The sequence below is a fragment of the Dasypus novemcinctus genome, chromosome 3 (assembly GCF_030445035.2).
Source record: "Dasypus novemcinctus isolate mDasNov1 chromosome 3, mDasNov1.1.hap2, whole genome shotgun sequence".
Lineage (NCBI taxonomy): Eukaryota > Metazoa > Chordata > Mammalia > Cingulata > Dasypodidae > Dasypus > Dasypus novemcinctus.
Genome location: NC_080675.1, coordinates 182,084,448 through 182,105,310, shown reverse-complemented (window position 1 = coordinate 182,105,310; position 20,863 = coordinate 182,084,448). Strand labels below are relative to the sequence as shown.

Sequence of the window (20,863 nt, the reverse complement as noted above, 5' to 3'; positions counted from 1 at the left end):
CCCCTGCCATAGTTTAGCCCCTCTGTGGTCCAAAACATCTTCAAAGATGAAACCTAATATATTGCCAAATTCAATTAGTAGGAAAATGAAATGGTAATGATAGTTTTAAAGGTTAGAAATAGGATACATGCTAATTTAGAAAAACTAAAATAAATAATAAATTGGGGTATTAAAAAAGAAAAATATCATAAAACTTTGTTTTTGATGTTTTGCCTTTCATCACTGTAATAGGTGTTGCCCTGTATGTACAATGGCAAGGCAATTTCTTTCATTCCTTCCTCAGTGTCTACGTCCTTTTTTTTTTTTTAATTTTGTCTTCAAAAAAGTTTTAGATCACAGTAAAGTCATATATACAATTTAGGGGACTCCTATATATCCAACATCAAACCCTTTTCCCCCTTCCCCAGCAATGACCCTTTTTATTTTTTAAAGATTTATTTATTTATTTACCTCCCCTCTCCCCCATTGTCTGCTCTCTGTGTCTATTCACTGTGTTCTTCTGTGACTGCTTCTATCCTTATCAGCGGCACCGGGAATCTGTGTTTCTTTCTGTTGCATCATCCTGTTGTGTCAGCTTTCTGTGTGTGCAGCGCCACACTTGGGCAGGCTGCACTTTCTTGCGCTCTGGGTAGCTCTCCTTACAGGGCACACTCCTTGCACATGGGGCTCCCCTACATGGGGGACACCCTTGTGCGCATCAGCACTGTGCACGGGCCAGTTCCACATGGGTCAAGGAAGCCCGGGGTTTGAATCGCGGACCTCCCATGTGGTAGGCAGACGCCCTATCCATTGGGCCAAGTCCTCTTCCCAGCGATGATCTTTTTACATCTTCATGTTATATTTGCTGTAGCTGATGTGTAGATATTGAAATATTGCCACCAAACATGGTTCTATTTTGGTTTACATTATGGTTTGTTTTTTAGATTGTATACTTTTCTAAACTTTTAGTTACATTATGGTTTACATTATGGTTTACTTTTTAGACTATGCACTTTTATAAATTTTTGATGAAGTTTAACATGTCCATATCCATCATTGTACAATCTTGTGGAACACTTCCATTGCCCCCCAGTTATCCCTTCCTCCATCTATTCTATTCCTCTCTCACCCTACCCTCAGAGCCCACAGTGACAACCAAGCTTCACTGCTTGTTCTCAATTGCATTTATTTCTGCTCTTCTCTTTTTTTCTTCCCTCTATTTTTAAAAAATGTTACATTCGAAAAATATAAGAGGTCCCCATATGCCTCCTACCCTCCTCACCCTACTCCTCCCACATCAACAACCTCTTTCATCATCATGGGACATTCATTACATTTGGTGAATTCATTTTTTTCTTTCTACTTGCTCTGGGATTGGTTTGCTGTTCTCCTTCCTCTAGGTGTTCAGTTAAGTCTTTGAATTTATCTCTTTCTTCTTTTTTAAGATACACATTTAGGCCTATAAATTTCCCTCTCAGCACTGTCTTTGCTGTTACCCCATAAGTTTTATAAAGTTGTGTTTCCATTTTCATTCATCTCAAGATATGTACTAGTTTCTTTTTCAATTTCTTCTTTGATCAAGGACTGTTTAGAAGTGTGGTGTTTAGCATCCATGTATTTGTGAATTTTCCCCTTTCCCACCTATTATAGACTTCCAGCTTCATTCCATTATGATCAGAGTAGGTGCTTTGTATATTTTCAGTCTTCTTAAATTTATCAAGAGCTGTTTTGTGGCCCAAACTGTGGTCTATCCTGGAGGAAGATCCATGAGCACTTGAGAAGAATGTATAACTAATATGGGATGCAGCATTCTGTGTATGCCTGTTAGGTGTTGCTTGTTTATCATATTGTTCTGGTTCTCTGTTAGTTCTATCTTTTCATGTAAGTGGCATGTTGAAGTCTCAACCTATTATTGTAGAGATGCCCATTTCTCCTTTCAGTTTTGTCAGAGTTTGTCTCAAGTGTTTTGGGGCATCCTGGTGAGGTGCAGAGGTATTTATGACTGTTACTCCTTCCTTGTGGATTGTCCCTTTTATTTATTAATATATACTGACCTTCTGCATCTCTTATCTCTTTGTTTGCATTTAAAGTCTCTTTTGTTCAACGCCAGTATACTGTTCTCTTTGGATTACTCTTTGCATGAACTATCATTTTCCAGCCTTTCACTTTCAGTCCGTTTGCATGCTTGGGTCTAAGGTGAGTCTCCTGCAGACAGCGTATGGATGGCTCATGTTTTGAACTTCATTGATTAGCTCTTCAAGTCCTGTATCTTATCTGGTGCTTTGATTTGTTCCTCTGCCTGATCCATATCTTCCTTTTTCTTAATATGGCTTCTCATTTTTTGCTGATGTCTAGGCATCTGATTATATGCTGAGCTGCTCTGATGTTCAGTTTCTCTCTTTCTTATGGGCTTACTGTTAAGTAGCTTATATTACCACTATTCTTTGACTCTATTCAACACATTCTAGATATTTAGGATTGCTCCTATTTTATTGCTCACACCAGGTCTAATGACCCAGTAATGGGGCATAGGCCAGTTTCCAAGGGCCTTGGAGAGGGGAGTAGTAAAGGCATCCGACTGCCTTATTTATTTATTCATTGTTACTTTTTCCTTTTTTTGTGCACTTTTCTGGTCTGCCAGCCAGTGGTGATATTTGGCAGACCTCTCAGCTCAGACCTCAGATGCTAAGGGGAATATATTCATGGGAATATATTCACTTTAATCTGCCTGGGTGGGGAGTTTAGAAGCAATGCCCTCAGGGCAGGCCAAGCCTACCAAACAGACTTTCTCTGAAGCGGTTCTCCTCCCGTGGCAGGCCACACCCTCTTTCCCTCTGCCTCCTCAGCAGCCAACCACAGAAATAGAGAGGGTGTTTGAGAAGGCAAATTGTCTTTAGCTCCCCGCCAGCTCTCAGGGTAAATGGTGTTGTTGTCCCATCCATCCTGGCACCACACAACCCCTCCAATAAAGCAGACCAAGTTAACAAGCCCAAATCTGAAGTTGCTGTAGGCTGTACCCCTCCCTTTCCCCTCTCTAGAGGAAGGATGACCCCTGCAACCCTCTCAGTTTGCAGCCACAGCAGTCCATGGCTGCTGCAGTCCCCAGTCTGCTGTTTGCCCCAAGGGTTGGGAGATGGGCACAGTACCTGCTGCTGCAGCTTTATTTGGGATTTTCAGGCAGGTGGAGATACTTCTCCTCAGCTCTTCTCACTTCAGGGTGGTGTATCCTTCCCTTAGTGTCCTAAGCCCCAGAGCAGCCCTCCAGATAGTCTCTGCCTGTCCTCTAGCAATTTTTTTTCTGGGAGAGAATAGATCCCTCTTGCTCTCTAATCCTCAATCTTCCCAAAAGTCCCTAGTTGTATCTTTAGTAGTGATATCAATATGAAATGAAAATGTTCTGATGTGTGCTAGGTCAGATGGAGAAGAAACTGGCCATTGCTTATGAATTGATCGTGTCATTATAAGTAACTTCAGCTGATTTCTCCGTAAGATGTCATAGGTTTCCTATGGGTTTCTATGGGAATGATAGGTTCCACTCAGTGGTGTCTAGAATGGCATGTTCAACTGTCCTTGGGGATGAGCACTTTGGCAAATATCCTTGATTTACTTGCATGTGTATTCTATACATTTCAGCCTGAGCTTTCCCTCCAGTGGGTATGGAAGTGATCCAGGTCCAGATCCATTGCATCTTTATGTGCTCCCATCCAACTTTAAGAAATCTTGTGACCACAGTGGTTTCTAGAGCATGGAATCTCGAACACTTTGTTTCCTAAGTAAAGGAGCTTCTCAAGAAATGCTGCCATTTCTCCTGCACTCTGTCATAACAGTGTCCCTGAGTGGTAATTTGCATTCTCTAATCCTCTTGCCTGTAATTTTGTGCAATTGATGATTCGTGGAAGCAAGAATTGAGGGCAGGTTTTCAGTTCATCCAAGATTCCCTGTATAGAGTTGCCTTATGGTTGTTGTTGTTGGTACCTTATCATGGTTGATCCTTTTTTTTTTTTTAAGATTTATTTATTTATTTTAATCCCCCGCCCCTCCCCCCCCGGTTGTCTGTTCTCTGTGCCTATTTGCTGTGTCTTGTTTCTTTGTCTGCTTCTGTTGTCATCAGTGGCACGGGAAGTGTGGGCGGCGCCATTCCTGGGCAGGCTGCACTTTCTTTCGCGCTGGGCGGCTCTCCTTACGGGCGCACTCCTTGCGCGTGGGGCCCCTCTACACAGGGGACACCCCTGCATGGCGCGGCACTCCTTGCGCGCATCAGCACTGCGCATGGGCCAGCTCCACACGGGTCAAGGAGGCCCGGGGTTTGAACCGTGGATCTCCCATGTGGTAGACGGACGCCCTAACCACTGGGCCAAGTCCGTTTCCCTGGTTGATCTTATTGATGTCATGTTTCATATCGTTTAGGTGCCATCTATTAATAGGTTGCCAAATATGTGTGGAAGGTGCACCCCTAGTATTTTCCATAGGCAAGACATGGAGATGTATGACTGATCTCCCCCGCAGTTCATGGGAACACATGTGGATATTTGTGTTTGGGTGTATATGTTAGGGTACTTGTGTACAGACATGAAGTTGTTGAGGATGAAGCATTTAGCTGTGTAACATTTCCTTCCATTCATTACTTGGAAAAACTTTTGTTTTGAAAATGCCAAATATTTGGGAATTTCCCCATTTCAGTAATAGATAGCATGCACCATTCTGCATGCATATTTTCCAATTGAAATAAGGATCTCTTGTTGCTTAGGTAAGGGTATTTTATTTACATTGATGTAAACAACCCCATGTCTTGAACGACGTAGGGTCTACTAGATGACTTCCTGTCTTGTTGTCTAAAGTTCTGCTACTGCTCATTCTGTGCCTAAGATTTTATTTTCTGCTGGCCAATGCTTTCTGGCCTACTTCATTCATTTCTATGTGTTCTGAAAGTCATTGCTACAACGTTTAATTCTAATTTACTTTGGGGAAGAATGTCTGTTAATTAAAGGTGTGCCCTGTTACAACAGTGGCAGAAGAGGAAGGGCTATGTGGCATGTTTCCACATCCAAACTTGGTCGACCAAGACAGATTGAGGATGGGGGCCATTGAGTTTCAGGAGCATGATATTACCTTTGGGAATCCAATTTCCAGTAATGTTTTTATGCCAGTGGAAGAACCCTAGTAAAACATGCCTATCTGTACATTTGGAATGTACAGACATAAGGGTATGTCTCAGTATACACATACGTGCATAACTGGGGGAAGGAAATGAGATGTAGATGCAAGAAGGGAAACTCAAAATTCTGTGTTGACTCTGGTCCTCGTCTTCCTGATTATTGTAGTCATGTTCGTGGTGGAATTGGCAGGGAATTAATTCCATTTGAAGGGAAAGCAACTTACCATGTGTTTACTATCCCAAGATGTAAGGAAGTCCCTGAAAGACATGTATCCAAGGTCTTGAGAATCTTGTCATCACTTGTGGCAGTAGGCATTTATATTCCTAACCTACTGATATTCTCCCAAGAATAGGTCTCTCTCCAGGGACCTCCTAAGTGCCATTCACAAATGGCATGCTGAGATTAAATCCTTCAGTGTCTTTGGTCTCCTCTGTGATCAATGCCTTGGCACTGATAATCCCATGTGAATAAATATTTAAAGATATCTGCTGTCTGAATGCCATACCTGGAGTTTTAAAATTGGACAATCTGTACCTGGATCGATGATGACATCCTCAAAGCATTCCTTGGAAGCTGAACAAAATGAGTGAGAAATCCCTACCGTCTCCTCTCATCGAACTGAGGTCCAGCACGTTGTCTCTTTCTAAGTTACTGTATGAGTGAGGGGCACACACTTTCTGCAAGTGGTCTGCCCCCCTGGCCCAGGCCTTTTCACTGTGGTGTCTGTGGTCTTCCAGGCACTGGAGAGATTCAGTTTTACGCACAGCCCGAGGGAAGCTATCCCCTGCCACTTGGGTCCTCTGTGAGGTCCATCTTCCCAGTCAATAGATAGTCACAATGAATGAATTAGTTGCTGCGGATTTGTTAAGGGAAATTATAAAACTGTAGCTTGAGTCTGTAGAGGCTTTTGAGACCTTCCGGTAGCCCTCTGCTGCCTGTATGTATGGGATTTAGACCACGTCTTGAGACATTGAGGAGTGGCACCTAAGGTGAAGTGTTTAACAGTGATTTCTTAGTTTATGTTATTTGGTGAGGAATTGGAATGCCAATCGGGTTTTGTTCGATTAATGATAATCAGTGATTGGGATGCTTGCAAACCATCTACAAGTATTGTGAGAATCCAGTGAAAAGGTGGCATAGCTTGTCCTAGCTGTCTATATCAAAATGATATGCAAGTGCTATGAGCTTTCCTGACTGGAAGAAGAGTGAAACAGGGACAGTTGCTCCTGGAGTGATTAGATACTGTTAGAAGCTGTTTAATGCCTGGGTTTTCCTCTCGTTGCCATAGGTGTTCTCTGCATTTCTCCTGGTAATGGATGCATTTTGAGACAGTCCTGTAATGGAATATGGTTTTTATATATGGCATATATTCCCCAGTGTTAAGCATTGTTCTTCTCTTCATAGATTATCAAAGACATTACCTGGTCTTACATTACCAGGTGCCTGTATTTTTAAACCATAGGCTGAAAATCATTGACAACTTGCTGTTCACACTAATGTGCATATCTAAGAGGAATCATTTTTTTAAACTTAATTTTTAGAAGGACTTTAGATTTACATTTACAGAAAAATTACACCAAAAGTGTAGGAAATCCCCATAAAACCACACACACACAGTTACCCTTAATATTGATATCTTAGATTAATGTGGTGCATTTGTTATAGATGATGAGTCTGTACTGAATCATTGAATCACTGCTACTAAAGTCTGTAATTTATATTATAGTTTACACTTTGTGCTGTACAGTTCCATAGGCCTTGACAAAAATGTCATGTGTCCGTCCTTGTAGTATTATGCTGAACAGTATTACCACCCAAAATATGCACTGTTCCAGCCATTCATTCCCACCCTCCCTCTGAATCCTTGGAAACCATTATTTTTATATCAATGTTACAAATTCTTCTTTCAATACAAAAGAACAGGCCCAAGAACATCTAATCTAATTTGGTCTGTGACCACACACAGCCACCCCCTTCCCCCACCCACTTATTCATTTCCTGATCCCAAGGGACCCAGACACCGGCCTCAAGCTGTGAGGGCACCCAGATGCCACAGGGCAGATGGGAGGAATTATCCTGTCCACAGCTGCAAACCCTCCCCGATTTTGGAGATGGGACCTGCCAGTCATCATGGTTTTGTTGGTTGTCCATTGTCCAGGGTAAGCCTGAAGAACTGGAGAGCAGGAGTAGTCTGCTACTCTGCTAGGCTTCCAGGCTCAACAGCATTTGCACCGTCCAAATTTAATTCTCTGAGAATTAAATAGAACACATACATTCAAGATTGTAGGTTCAAATAGAAGGAGTAGAGGAATCTTGATTAGGGAGATTATAAGTGAGTGTAACTAAAGTATTTTGGGGAGATAGAGTATCATATATTCCCATATAGGGCCTTGCTTCTGTTGTCCACATGTCCCAAGAGCCCTCGGGAACACTCTTGTTTGAGGCTTTGTTTCCTCTGGCAGTTGGTGAAATCTGCCTGAGACCTGCATAAGCGTAATCTCCAGAATGAACTCCGGACTCACTTTGAAGTCTCTTAGTCATAAAAACTCTTCTTTATGTAATTTTCTGGATTTTCTGGAGAAAGTTTCCATAGCTGGAATCCTATGAATGTAGAGAAAGAATGCTTTTGCAGCAGGAGGTAAGACCTTCAACACCTGCACAGGAAACCTACACTCATAGCTACATCCATATACACATAATTCCTCACCAATGTACATAAATGCAGTGCAGATGCAGCATATAAACAATGTAAAATTTGGCATTGCGGGTTTTGTGTGAGATCCTGTGTGTATTTCTGAAGCATGTGTTTGTTTTCTCTGTCCTTCTCAGTTGCAGTTGCCTATGAATGAATGCCATTTGGAGGCGAAGGTCCTCTGCTGGTCTGCACCCATGTAGATGTTTGGGGACCTCACCTTTCCTTCCTGCTCACACACCAGTCGGCAGTTTTAAAATACCAGGGTGTATGAATTTGTCTGCATCAATGAAGCCACCCAAATATGCTTTCCTTGGAGAAGGTGAACAAAGGGAGTCTTAAATCCTTACCATCTCCTTTCTTTGCACAGAGCTCCTGCACGCTGTCTCAGTCCATGGAACCTCAGAGTGAGGGGCCACACCCAGGAGCTCTGTTTCGTGCTCACATTCCATGCTTGTAAATTTGGGTGAGGGAATCTCTGATTGAATAGCCCATCGATGAGGACGTTATTCTGCAGATTCCGATGGAAACGTGTGATGCCATATTTTGATTCTATGCAGGTCCCTTAATCTTCATATACCCTTCACCTACCCACCACCTAGAGAAGTATAGCAGGTTTGTATTGTGATGAGAGCCTAAGGCAACAGCTATTTATCTTTTCCTGTGTGTCCTCATTAGGTAAGGTAATTTGTGTGCCAGATGTTCCCGGGTTGATTAAATGGGAATCAGGAATCCGATGTTTTGAACCTCTTGCAAGTATTGCCATGATATCAGAAAATTTGTCCTACCTTGTATCTTGAGTAGCGACATCAAAATAAAACGTTTGCTCTTCTGACTCCTTGTCCAGATGGAGAAGACACTGGCAATTGCTTATGAAATGACTGGATGTTGTTACAAGTGGCTTTTCAGCTGCTTTCTCTACAAGATGTCAGTGGTTTCCTGTGGGTTTCCACGGGAGTGATAGGTTCCACTCAGTGGTGTCTATAATGGCATGCTTCAGGTGTCCTTGGGGATGAGCATTTTGGCAGATTTTCTTGATTTACTTAAGGTATGTATTCCACAGAATTCATCGGAGATTTCCCTTTAGTGGGTATTGAACTGATCCAGAGCTATCCGCTCCCACCCAACTTTTAGAAATCCTGTGATAAACTGGTTTCTGTAGCATGGGACTTTGAATACTTGGTTTCCTAAGTAAAGGTATTTCTCAAGAAAAGCTCCTGTTTCACCTGCAGTGTTTTTGAGTCAATGCCCTTTAGTGGATATTTGATTTATCAGGTAGCTTTTTATTCTTCCATGTCCTATGTCCCACATCTGTGTACAATCTATTAATAACAGTTCCTTGAATGAAATTCACACTTTTAATTCTTCCTAGAGTGTGTTGTTGCCTTATATTTTATTAACTTATTTTCTGTTTTACTGAGAATGTATTTCATACTATATAAGAGAGGTATGGTAATAACTTTCTAAAATATGTATAAGAAATTGGTCTGTAGTATTTTTCATATCTTTCTTGGTATCATTTGATTTGACCCCCTCATTTCTTTACTGCCTATATGCATATAATGATTTATGTTTACATATGAATGTTTTTCACTGCAAGTGTGAAAATGAGCTTGATGAACAGTTGTTTATGCACATTAGCTTTTCTCTAATCTCTCTATATAAAATTCCCTTTGTTTTGATAATCCAGGTACTTGGGAATTGCCCATTTCAGCATAGAATTTATCATGATCCATGCTTAAAATTTCACCATGTCACATTGTTTTTGTTATTGGACACATGAAGTGGTATTGACAGGTTCTGAAAAAGCACATGTTTAAGGCCATGTGTTTCTTCTTCAGGTAGACAACTTCTGTTCTTTGGCCTAATGTTCCTATGGTGCCCCAATTAATCCCTTGCACACTATATCCTTGTGGCTGTTAATTTCCTGCCAAGTCCAGTTTATTTCTGATGTGTTCCAAGGTATTTCTTTAATGCTGAACACATGTGTTTGGTGATTCACCATTTAGATGAATTCTAAGTGTGTTTCTTCCAATGCAGTGACTGATGGGGAAGGGAAATATGGCATACCACCCTTGAAACCTGGACAAACTTGACAAATTCATAATTGAAGACATTCAGTTTGTGTGGAATGTTTGCAAAGCTTGAGTCCAGGAAATTTTATAAACAGAATGCTTTTACCGTAAGGGGATACATTAAATTCACGTATACCAAAATAGCCCAATACAACACACATGCCTGCATACATACCTATATACATGCACATCTATACAATACGTACTTAAAGAGAAGATGTAATCAACTTATAGATGAAGCATATAAATGAGTGGAAAAATGGTGTGGTTGCCTTGTTGGTCTTGATTTTTTTGCTTGTTTCTAAATCATTCATTAGTATTCTCCTCATATCCCAATTGGAGTTTCCAATGAATGAATGCCATTTGGATAGAAAATTCCACATTTATTTTAACAGCTAGAGAAAGTCCCTAAAAGTGGTGTGGCCTTGAGTCTTCTGGAATCTGATAGCCCATTTTCTCTCTCTTGGCTTTCTCCTACTTTTGACTTCTCCTTCTTTTGATGATTCATCTCTCTCTCTCTCTAGATTTACTCTCTTTATAAGAACTAGCTATATGGGTTAATGTCCATTCTGATTAAATTTTGTTACACTTTAATAATATCTTCAAAGGCTTACAATATTTATAATATTTACAAATGGGTTCACACCCACAATACTGGGGTTAGCATTTGAGCATGTCTTTTGTGGGGGTAATAATTCAGTCCCCAACAACACATTTCTTTTTATTTTTTCATTCTCACTTTCCCTTTGGGTATATTTTCTTTTTTAAGAAAGTTTTAGGTAACAGAAAAGTTACATAAAAAATATAGGGGATTCCCATATACCTTACCCCCTGCCCCTCTCACATTTTCCCCTATTAATAACAGCTTACATTAGTGTAGTACATTTGTTAAAATTGATGAACAAGTATTGAAGCATTGCTACTAACCAAGGTCTATAGTTTATATTATGGTATACATTTTGCACTGTACAATTTTATAGGTTTTGACAAAATGTATAATGGCCTGTATCTATCATTGCAATATCATGCAGAACAATTCCAAAGCCCTAAAAATACACCTATGTTCCACCTATTTTTCCCTCCCCCTTCCTTCAGAACCTATGACCACTATCTTTATATCAATGTTACACATTCTTCTGTTCTACAGTAATAATAAGTCTACTTTTGTCCATGCTTGCATCCTCCCTTTAGGTTTGTTCATTGTGTATTTTGGAATGGTGCTACCCATTCTGCTTCAGATTGAGAGGGGGCTTAGATCTTATGAGGCAGATGGAAGGAACTGTTGTGCTTGCAGTTTTAAGTACTCTTTGCTCTTTGGGATGGGGTTTGTCCATTATCATCATTTTGTTTGTTGTCCTGGGCAAGTCCGATGAACTGGAGAGTAGGTGTTGGCTGTAATTTTGCTGAGATTCAAGACTCAACCTGCCTATGAACAGACCAAAGGTTTAAGTCTCTGGGACATTTATTTAATGAGTATAGTACTCATTATAGGTTCAAATACAATGGTAGGAAAATCATATGTAGGGAAATTATGAGTCTAACTCTGTTGTATTGGGGAAATAGGTTATTATATATTCCAATGTAAGGTCCACCAACCATGTGCTGATTTCATTGTGTGCCTTGCATGTAGTACCCAGAAACCCTTAGAGCCATCAGGAGCACTCCTATTTGAGGCTTTGTTTACTGTGGCAGTTAGTGAGATCTGCCTGAGACTTGCATAAGTGTAACCTTTAGAATGACCTCACAACTCACTTTGAAATCTCTTAGCCATAAAATATTTCCCCATTTTCATGAAGGTTTTTTTCTAAATGCATTGCTGATTGGTCCTTGGTAGTAATACCTCAGTGCCAGGTAGGCTCATCCCTGGGAGTTATGTCCCATGCCAGGGTGTGGGGAAGGTAGTGAGGTGTTTTGCTGAGTTTACCTTAGACTCTAAGGCTTAGAGAGAGGCCACATTTGAGTAATAAGGTTTTCAGGAGGTAACTTAGGCAATAGATAGTACTAGGCTAAGTGTCAACAAGAATAAAGTTCATAATTATAGGCATTAATATCAAGGGCTTGGTGTGTTGGTCTGTTTTCTCTTATTAGACACTGCCTATGTACTTGAGAGATTCTTGCCACTCTATTAGAGAACATAGCAGGACTCCCCAGGATGGGAATTTAATATTTTGTTGGTTATTGTGTGGTTCTCCACCCCCTGAGATAATACCCAATGACTACATGAACACATTTATATTCCATAAAGACATGTCCTAGATACACCATTCTCCACACACCCCACTTGTACCCTGCATCAGTGACCCTCCCCTGCCATAGTTGCCAAAAGAACACTCCCACAATTGCCTTCTCAACCAGAATCCTCTACCTCCCCAGAGGTCACCTGTTTTTTCCTCCATGCCAACCAACCCCCAGCTCATTGGACAGCACAACCTTCAACCCCAGTCCCACTCACACTCATGCTCCTGCACCATCAACCCCACTCATATCACTGAGCATCACACCTGTCTATGCCCAATATCCCCAATCCACCTTATCATAGATTCTGCCCAGGTTGAGTATTGGCTCACCACACTCTATTCTCTATCACCTAGTAACCTATCTTCCAGACACAACCTTTTTGAGTGTGCTTGGTACCATAGTTCATATCAGTGAGATCATGCAGTATTTGTCTTTCAGTGGCTAACTTACTTCACTCAACATAAGGTCTTCAAGATTCATCCATGTTGTCACGCATGCCAATACTTCATTCCAACAACACATTTCTGAGGTGAATTTACAGCATAATCTACGTATATTATGAGTGGATGAACACCTGTCCAGCAATCTCTTGAAACACAAATCACACTCAGAGCATCTGTTTACACATTTTATATTGTTAACAGAAATTGCTGGATAATATTTGCTCTACTGATAACCAAAGACCAATACAAAGGAATGTTTGTTTTGGATATCATTTGGAAATATCCTGGTAGAGTAATAATTTAGTATATTCCAGTTGAAGTATAGTCAGTAATCAGATGGTCTTTTGTGTGTTTGCCTAATGTATGTGTATATTTCTCATCTTTCTCCATTTTTATTCTCTCTGTAGGTGGTAGCTGTATACCAGTCACAGAATTACATATCAGAGAGTCATTCCTCCCCTTGAGACATGACATGAATTAGAGTATCAGAAATAAGTTGTCATCCACTCCTCAAGGACTGTTGTGACTTTTCACATTTTGTCCTGGAGATACTATCTGTGGCAGTTCGATATTATTTATGAATTCCAAAAAGAGGTATTGATTATATTTGTAAACTGGTCTGTTTCTCTAGTCATGATACCCTTTGATTGATTTAAATCCAAAGGCTTTATGTTTTCTTGATTAAATCAAGATTAGGGCTTTGATTTGACCACATCATTAGGGCCCCATCGGTCAGCCCATAAGATAGACTCATACACAGAGAATATATACAGAGGAAGAGAGACAGCTCTATAGACACAGCAGAGGCCCCAGGAAGAGAGATGAGAGTTCACAGCCGACCTTATGAAGAGAACACAGCAGCTGAGCCCAGAAAGAAACGAGCCCTATGCCAGCCTAGAGCTGAGATAGGAGGACACTGGACCCATGGAACCTTGAGAGGGAAGAGGACAGGTGAACCCTAGCAGACCTGCCTTCCATCTTGCTGCAACATGTGGCAACAGTTTGGTGAAGAAGTACCTCTTATGGTACCTTGAGTTGGACTCCTTATGGCCTTGTAACTGTGAGCTTCTACCACAAATAAAAGCCCTTTATAAAGGACAACAGATTGCTGGTACTTTGCCTCAGCACCCCTTTGGCTGACTAATACACTGTCTTTCTTCTTAGTGATTCCAGAATACTCAATGTGGTGGTCTGAAATTATTTTATAAATCCCCAAAAGAGAAAGATTATGTTTGTGAGCTATTCCCCTCCCCATGGGTGTGACACCCTTTAATTGGACTACGTCAGTGAGGCATTTCTCAGGTTGAGTCTCTGCCCTCTTGCTGGGTCTGATAAAAAAGGAGACACAGGAAAAGGGAGTCACCCTATTATGTTCATCCTGCCATGTGAGAGGGAGGACTGCAGGAAAACAGAAGCCCTGAGAGGCTCGAGGGCTGAGGCCCAGGAAGAGAGGAGCCATATGCCTGATAGCTTACCACTGTGCTTGGGAAGAAAGTGGAGCAGCTGAGACTGATTGAAGAGGTCTGGAAGGAGGCAAGCCCTCTGCCTGGTTGCTCCAGCTGAGCTCCAAGAATTGGTAGATTCTGGGGGAAGGCAGAGACCTCAGCAAAGACCTCAGCAGAGGTCAGCGGCCATCTTGCTTCACCTCATCACCAGACAACTGGATCAACAGTAGCTGACTTTGGTGAGAAAGCATCTCTGATGGTGCCTTGAGTTGGATGTTTCATGGCCTTGGAACTGTGAATTTTTACCCCCCAAAAATCCCCTTTATAAAAGTCTGGTACTTTGCACCAGCAGCCCATTAGCAAACCAAAATAGAAATTGTTACCAGGAAAGTGGGGTGCTGCTGCTATGCAAATGCCAAAAATGTCAGAATGGTTTTTTAAATGGGTAAAGGGTATTTTTTTTTGAGGAATTTTAAGCTGCTTGATAGAAAAGACCTAGATTACTTTGAAGAGACTATTAGTAGAGATATGGGCCCTAAATTTATTCCTGATGAGGCCTTAGAAAGAAATGGTGAAACTATTATTGGAAACTGGAGGAAATCCAATATGATCCTTGTTTTACAGTTGCAGAAAACTTGACAAAATGGACTCCTGATGTTACATGGGAGGCAGAATTTGAAAATGACAAGTTTGGACATTGAGCTGAGGGGATTTCCAAAGTAAATGTGGAAAATGCAGCTTGGCTTTAACTTGCAGCTTACAGCAAAATGCAAGAGGAAAGAGATAAGTGAGAAGTAAACTGCTGGGCAGAAAGGAAATAGAGATTTATGATTTGGGAAATTCCAACCTTCCAGAAACAAGCTCCCAAGAGGACAGTGACCCATGTGAGGACTGAACTGAACGTGGAACTTGTAAGTCATGATTGGAAATGCACTTATCCAGGAAGGACTTGCAGAAAGTCCGTTTACCCCAAAACACCCCCTTTGTAAAAGCCAGCCCATTCCTGGTCCTTTGCATGGCAGCCCTGTGGCTAAGACACTCAGTGACAAAGACTCTGGCTTTCTTCTAGCTGTAGAACTGCAATCATTGATATAACAGTCAGTCTCCTTGGTTAATAGTGTGGGCCAGTGTGGCCAGGGACAAACGCTGAGCACTGTGTCTGTCACTTTTCATACGGTCAAGATCCTCTTCTTGAAGTGTTTTAATTGATGGTGACTTCAATGTGGATCTTGTTGGAATCTGAACAAAATGAGTGAAGCCTTTTAAACTGAGGTCCAGCATGGAGACCCACTCTAAGCAAAAATATATAGAGGGGAAATTAGTATTTGGTTAGCTAAGTGGTACCAACCAGGACTGCCCTATTTGTAGGTAACCTGCTTGCATACATTAGAGGAATTGGAAAACAGAGTATCAACACTTGAGGGCGGAATTGACAATTTCACATTATTTGGTCTTCCAATCCATTAACATGGAATGTTCTTTCATTTATTGAGGTCTTTCTTTTAGAAATATTTTGTCAAGTTTTCTGCAACTGTAAAACAAGGATCATATTGGATTTCCTCCAGTTTCCTTTATTTTTTATTTTATTTTATGTTTTTAATATTTATTTTTTATTTATTTCTCTCCCCTTTCCCCCCCACCTGCCCAGTTGTCTGCTCTCTGTGTCCATTCGCTGTGTGTTCTTCTGTGACCGCTTCTATCCTTATCAGTGGCACCGGGAATCTGTGTATCTTTTTATTGCATCATCTTGTGTCAGCTCTCCGTGTGTGCTGCGCCATTCCTGGGCAGGCTGCACTTCCTTTTGCGTTGGGCGGCTCTCCTTACAGGGCGCACTCCTTGCGTGTGGGGCTCCCCTATGCAGGGAAACCCTGTGTGGCAGGGCACTCCTTGCGTGCATCAGCACTGCGCATGGGCCAGTTCCACATAGTCAGGGAGGCCTGGGGTTTGAACCGCGGACCTCCCATGTGGTAGGCGGATGCCCTATCCATTGGGCCAAGTCCACTTCCCTGCATATAGGCCATTTATATCCTCAGTTACATTTATTCCTACAAACTTTGATTCTTTTTGTTGTTAATGTAAATGGATTTTTCCCTTGATTTCTTCTACATATGATTAATTACTATTAGATGGAAACTGTGATTTTTGCATGTTGATCTTGTACCCTGTCACGTCACTGAATTTGTTTAATTCCAGTAACTGTTCTGGATTTTTCAGGATTTATTGATATGCTATTTTGTTAATGGTTTTTTTCCTCCTGGTATATTGTTAATGGTTTTTGCATCTATCTTCATAAGAAATATTGATCTATAATTTTCTTTTCTTGTGGTATCTTTATCTGGCTTTTGTATGAGGATGATGTTAAGATTGATCTTTTCAAAGAACAACTTTTTACTGATTCTGTTGTTATTGTTTTTTTCTATTTAGGTTATTTCCACTCTAATCTTTGTTCTTTCCTTTTCTTCTGCTTGGTTTGGGTTTAATTTCCTCTTTTCTTGTTCTTCCAATTTTGAGGTTAGTGCTCTGAAGTATTTCTTCTTTTTATTTTTTATTTTTTATTTTTTATTTTTTAAAGATTTATTTATTTATTTAATTTTCCCCCCTCCCCTGGTTGTCTGTTCTTGGTGTCTATTTGTTGCGTCTTGTTTCTTTGTCCGCTTCTGTTGTTGTCAGCGGCACAGGAAGTGTGGGTGGCGCCATTCCTGGGCAGGCTGCTCTTTCTTTTCACGCTGGGCGGCTCTCCTTACGGGGCGCACTCCTTGCGCGTGGGGCTCCCCCACGCGGGGGACACCCTTGCGTGGCACGGCTCTCCTTGCGCGCATCAGCACTGCGCATGGCCAACTCCACACGGGTCAAGGAGGCCCGGGGTTTGAACCGCGGACCTCCCATGTGGTAGACGGACGCCCTAACCACTGGGCCAAAGTCCGTTTCCCTCTTCTTTTTAAATGTAAGCACTTAGAGTCATAAACTTCCCTCTCAGCACTGCCTTTCCTATGTCCCGTAAGTTTTGGTATGTTGTATTTTCATTTTCATTCACCTCAAGATATTTCCTAATTTCACTTTTTATTTCCTCTTTAATCCATTGGTTGTTTAAGAATTTGTTGTTTAATTTCCATATATGTGAATTTTCTATTTCTCCCTTGGTTACAGATTTCTAGCTTCATGCCATTGTGGTTGGAGAAGATACATTGTATAATTTCAATATATTAGTATTTATTGAGATTTGTTTTGTGCCCTAAGATATGATACATTCTGGAGAATGATCCATGTGCACTAGGGAAGAATGTGCAAACTTTTGTTGTTGAGTGACTAGTCCTCTGTATGTCTGTTAGGTCTAGTTGGTTTAGGGTATTCTTCAAGTCTTCTATTTCCCTGTTGATCCATTTGTATCCATTATCAAAAGCAGTGTATTAAGTCTGCTATTAATATAGAGCCATTTATTTCTCCCTTCAAAGCTGTCAATATTTGCTTAATATATATTGGGACTTTGTCATTAGGTGCACATGTATTTATTATTGTTACATTGTGTATAATTGACTCCTTTATCAGTATATAATGACCATCTTTATCTTTTGTAAAAGGTTTTGACTTTAAGTCCATTTTAAAAATATATTATTCTACCACCCTGAGATGGCTCCCTCGTCTGTTCACTTGTTGTTTTTGCTCATTGTCTGCTTGTTTTTTGTTTCCTTTAGGAGGCACTGAGAACGGAACCCAGGACCTCCCAAGTGGAAGGAGGGCACTCAACTCATTGAGCTACATCTACTCCCTACTCATTTGGTTTTTTTTCTCATCTGCTCATTGTTTTTTGTGCACTGTCTGCTCATTTTCTGCTCATAGTTTGTCTGTCTTCTTTAGCACACTGGGAAGCAAACCTGGGACCTCCCATGTGGAAGGCAGGCACTCAACTGCTTGAGCCACATCCACTTCCTGCCTTTAAGTCTATTTTATCTTATATTAGTCTAGCTATCCCAGCTATCTTTTGGAATTGGAGTTGCATAACAAAAAATACAATTGCATTTATAATTACCCATATCGTTAGCTTTCCCAGAGTTCTTTATTTCTTTATGCTGCTTTGATTATGGTGTCCTTTCCTTATAGTCTGAAGAACTCTCTTTAACATTGCTTGTAGGGGAGGTCTAGAGCTAATGAACTTTCTCCGATTTTTAAAAGATCTGGGAATGTCTGAATCACTCCCTCAGTTTTAAAGAAAGTCTTGCCAAATAAAATTCTTGGTTGGCAATTGTTTTATTCCAGCACTTTAAGTATTTCTTAGTATTGCCTTCTTGCCACCATGGTTTCTGATAAGAAATCAGCACTTAAATCTTATTGGGATTCCCTTGTACATAACTTATTGCTGTTCTCTTGCTGTTTTCAGAACTGTATTCTTACAATTGACATTCAACAGTTTGATTACTGTGTATCTGGGCATGGATCTCTTTGAGTTTATCTTGTTTGGGATTCCTTGGGATTCTTGAATGTGCACATTCATGTCTTTCATTAAATTTGGAATGTTTTCTGCCACTATTTCTTAGAATGTTCCATCTGTTCCTTTCTCTTTCTTCTCCCTTTGGGTCTTCCATAATGCATATATTGGCATAGTTGGTGGTTTCCCATAGGTCTCTTAGGCTCTGTTAATTCTTTTTTATGCTTTTTTCTTTTGGCTCCTCAGCCCAAATCATTTCAGTTGTCCTGTCTTCAGTATCGCTGATTCTTTCTTCTCCCACCTCCATTCTGCTGTTGAAATTGTTTAGTTCATTTTCCATTCAGTTATTGTGTTTCTCAACTCTAGTATTACTCTGGAGAGATTTCCATATTATTCATTCATTGTTTTCTTCATATCCTTTAGTTCTTCCTCTGTGTTTTTCTTTATTTCCTTGATGATATTGAGGATAATTTTTTACATATGTCTGTCTGGTAAGCCTGAAACCTGGCCCTCTGCCCTGGATGTTGCATGGTGTTCCACTAGACTTAGGAATTTCAAAGCAGTTGATTCAGACAGTTCCTGCCAGTTCAGTACTTATTTTGGGGGGAAGACTGATTCCTGGAGCTTCCTACTGCACTGTCTTCCCACAGTCTTATCCTCCATATGAGCCTTTTTTTCCTTTCATTTCCAGGATTTTTTTCCCATTCTCTGACTTCATATTAGGCCTCATATAGGATTTGGGCATGGAGAATGTTAGTGTGACAGAGGATAGTTTGAATCCTCTGACGACATTTGCAACCAGTTGCTGTTAGTTCCTAGAGGTGTGGCCTCGTGAGCATCAGCCTGACCATGGGGCTGGAGAAGTTCCTCATGGTGAGAGGGATGATGGTCTCTCTGGGTGGCTGTGCGTGCCCCCAGTCTTCAGTCATCTGTGTACCTGCTCCAGGTGCTGTCGCCATAGTAGTAGAAACCGATACAGCATAAGACTGTGTAGCCTATACAAATTGTCAGGTGTGGAACCACGCAAGTAAGTGTAGGGAGGGACTTGCTGACACATTTCACATCAGTGCATAATCTTTAAAGTTAATATATCTGAGGTGAATTCATAGAAATATCTGTGTCTTACTGTTAATGAATAAAACTTAGACAACATTTTCTTGAGACTTTAAGCAAAATCAGACCATCTGGGTACACATTTTTCATTGGTTGACAGAATTATTTCATTACACATGCTTTGCTGGTGGCTTGTTTACAATAATGCACATTATTTTGAAACATCCCAGTAGAGGAATACTTTAGTATATTACAAATACAAGTGTATTTTGTTATCCTACTGTCTTGCGTGTTACTATTATGTGTATATTTCTCACCTTTCTCTATTTTACCACATTCCCACAGTTGGTTGTGGATGACATACCAGTAAGTATATGAAAGAGTTATGTCCTCCCTTTAAGACATGATACATGGTGGAAAACCAAGAATAAGTCTGTCATCCAATCCTCAAGGGCCACTGAGTATTCTCGTATCAGTAAGTATTTTCTCCTGAAAATGCTTTCTATCCTCTTAGGGGATTACATATTACTCCAAAGACAGTAAGCCACTGGCTGTTCTGCTCAGCCTTGGGGACTCAACATTGGTAGACCAGTGTGTCCCCACATGACAGTCCCTGAATACTCAGTGTCTGTCCCTTGTCTCCAGCTCTTAGTCCGCATCTTAAATGTGCCTGGATCAAGGATGACTTCCAAATGGTCCTAAAGTCATGTGAACAAATTGAATAACTTCTGTGAAACTGAAGTCCAGCATGGAGAGGTACCTATTCTGATTAAATACATGCAGAAGGAATTCTTTTTGTCAGTTAAGTGGTACCAAAGGGATTGTCTGCATATGTTAGGTGACTTGAATTGTACAGAGGTTTATGCATAAATGATTTGGGATTAAATCTCAATTCTTTGAATGTTTCCGTGGCAAGGTGCACACACTAAATGAGACTATCTCTTGAGATACGTCTCTTTAGAGCTATCGGTTATGGCAAACCTTAAGAGAGCATGAGTTTGTAGTAGTCATGTATCTCTTCTATTAAAGTCTTACTTGGGAATTGAAGAATGGATACTACATGGGCAAATGTCTTGGTTGTTTACTTGCTAATCATGGCACAAATATTAGAACTGATCTTTCATGCCAGCCAAGGATATAAGTTTGTACATATTTGAAAGCTGGATTCAAGTTGATTCTGCATTACTATTTCAGTTATGAAATGATTAAACTTCCAATTTAGTATATTCTGTGGATTTCGTTGGCTAGCATTACTGTGCCCTCTGTGTTTCATATGAGTTTAAAGGGTGATTCTAATTGCAGTGAGTGATGCATTGGAAGGAATGGTTGAAAAATGTTGAGCCCTAGATTTAGCATACA

The 20,863-nt window shown here is 40.7% G+C and overlaps 1 long non-coding RNA gene and 2 other non-coding genes across 3 annotated transcripts in view; all 3 read left to right on the top strand.

Annotated features, from left to right (window-relative positions):
• LOC139438738 (uncharacterized) overlaps positions 1-17,654 on the top strand; it is a 37,279-nt gene extending 19,625 nt beyond the window's left edge. Inside the window, exon 4 of the long non-coding RNA XR_011648505.1 lies at positions 12,991-17,654. This is a non-coding gene — a long non-coding RNA (uncharacterized lncRNA). The remainder of the gene's footprint in view (positions 1-12,990) is intronic.
• LOC111763418 (small nucleolar RNA SNORD116) lies at positions 5,672-5,762 on the top strand. The gene has a single exon (XR_002796296.1). It is a non-coding gene; the product is annotated as a small nucleolar RNA SNORD116 (small nucleolar RNA).
• Positions 8,110-8,203, top strand: LOC131278133 (small nucleolar RNA SNORD116). Its single transcript, XR_009185389.1, has one exon. It is a non-coding gene; the product is annotated as a small nucleolar RNA SNORD116 (small nucleolar RNA).
• Positions 17,655-20,863: the final 3,209 nt, after the last annotated feature.